The 2,041-nt window shown below is 50.1% G+C and overlaps 1 pseudogene; it reads right to left on the bottom strand.

The window, feature by feature from the left end:
* Positions 1–238: 238 nt before the first annotated feature.
* LOC143389858 (KH domain-containing, RNA-binding, signal transduction-associated protein 1 pseudogene) lies at positions 239–1,732 on the bottom strand (annotated as a pseudogene).
* Between the last annotated feature and the right edge of the window lie 309 nt (positions 1,733–2,041).

The raw sequence follows: 2,041 nt of genomic DNA on the forward strand, positions 1-2,041 counted from the left end.
ACTAAGAGAAAGTTAACAAGCCTTACTTCAGAACCTTTAAGCAAGCAATGTCACTTTTGAAACTAACAGGTTTGTGTGTTTGTTTTTTTTTTACTCAACTTCTTTTTTTATTATAAAAGGTACACTTCTGTTTATATTTAAACAACAAAGAAAAAAGCATATACACACTTAAAAAATTAATTCGATATTCCTAAATCTATTTTAACTCATTTTAAAATACTACATACAGAAGTCAGAATGCAGAGTTAAGAATGGAGGAAGGTGGGGAGAAGAAGGGGACCACGAAGAAAAACACTTAGACAATTACTTGTCTGTTGTGGGTAAAGCAACAGGAATCCTGGGAGATACAAGAAATCAGTAACAACTTTGCTCATAACTGATATTTTTCCCCTCCTGTTTGATTTTAATAACGTCCATATGGGTGCTCTCTGTATGCTCCCTTCACTGGCCTAGCTGGAGGGGCCTTCAGTGATGGCCTGGTCCCATTCCAGTCATCTTGGGCATAAGCTTCAGAAGAATCTTGAACCTCCCCATGTCCATAGTCATAATATTCTGAGTCCCCTTGGCTCTGGCTGTAATAGCCTTCGTAGCCTTCATAACTCTGTTCTGCATATGTATCATCATATCCATATTCTTCATATGTTTCTGGTGCAGGGGGTGGAGGCAAAGGTATTCTCTGGATTCCTGCTGTCCGTGCTCTTGGTGCTGGAGCACCCCTCACAGTAGGTGGAGGTGGCACCCCTCGGGTCACAGTGGCACCTCTGGTGATGGCACCTCTCACTGGGGTGCCATGCACCAAAGCTCCCCGAGGGGGTCCAACACCACGGCCCCTGGGAACAGGTGGAGGGGGAGGTGCAGCTCCCCGGCCTCTCTGGCACCCCAAGTCCACGAGAGGGCTCAGGTACTCCATTCAAGTAGGACAGCTCTAGAAATTGCTCCTGGCAGATATCATCCATCATATCTGGTACTAAAAACTTCTCACTTCTTCCATGGCATGGGCCATGAGAGCATAAGCCTCACATGGGGGTCCAAAGACTTCAATGAAGACATGCAGATCCATATTTAAGTGGGCACACTTTGGGTCTCCGCCTTTGCGAAGCTCTTCTTCCTTGGCTTTGTCTCTCATTGAACCCTTTCCCAATACAGAGATCTTTGCACCAGTTTCTTCCTGCAGTCTTTTGATTGTATTCCCTTGTGGTCCAAGAATCTTCCCCACAAAATTGAACTTTGGGTACTGCTTGACAGGTATCAGCACCCGTTCTTTCAGCTTCATGTTCTTATGAGAAAATAAGTCCAAATAATTCTCCTCATAGTCCTTTTTTGAATCCCCTTTCTGAATCTTCTCAATTTCTGCCGTCAGAAGCTGCATGGCATGTGTGAAGGATGGGTGGAGCGAGTCATTTTCAGCCATGAGTTCGGGCAGGTACTTGTTCTCTGGCTCCATCTTGACCGAGGCCGTGGCTGATGGGGGTAGCAGTGGGGTCGGCGCCGGCCCGCCCACTGTCCCGTTGGGACCTGTGGCCGAGGGAGGCAGCAGCGGTGGTGGCTGCGTGGCTGGCGAGGCCCGGGCGCCCCCTCGGGGCCCCCCTCCGCCTCCCCGGGACCAGTGAGGCAGCGGAGGCTGCCGAGAAGGCGTCTGACGCACCGAGGGGTGGGCATCTGAGGGGTCCATAGAGCCGCTGCCGCCCGAGGACCGGGTCATGCGCGCGGCAGGATCCTCCCGGGGCTGCATCGGGGAGGATGTGCGAGCGAGAGAGCGAGCAAGGAAGCGACGCGGCAGAGACCCGAGCGGAGGTTGGCAGGGGTGGGAGAGCAGGGGCGACAGCGACTGAAGCCGACCGGAGAGACCCAACGAGAGAGCACCGGAAAATTGATAAGGGACTCTTGTACTCGGTCCCTATGAAGCAATCAGGAATAAAATAAGTTACTGAGTTCTGAGGTTCAGAATAGAGAACAACGAAATTTCCAGGTCTCACTGAGAGAAGTTTAGAGATGTGCCTTATACTGTTGTGGGCTAAGTACATGTCTGTTTATAGAAAAG

The sequence above is a fragment of the Callospermophilus lateralis genome, unplaced genomic scaffold, assembly GCF_048772815.1.
Source record: "Callospermophilus lateralis isolate mCalLat2 unplaced genomic scaffold, mCalLat2.hap1 Scaffold_66, whole genome shotgun sequence".
NCBI lineage: Eukaryota > Metazoa > Chordata > Mammalia > Rodentia > Sciuridae > Callospermophilus > Callospermophilus lateralis.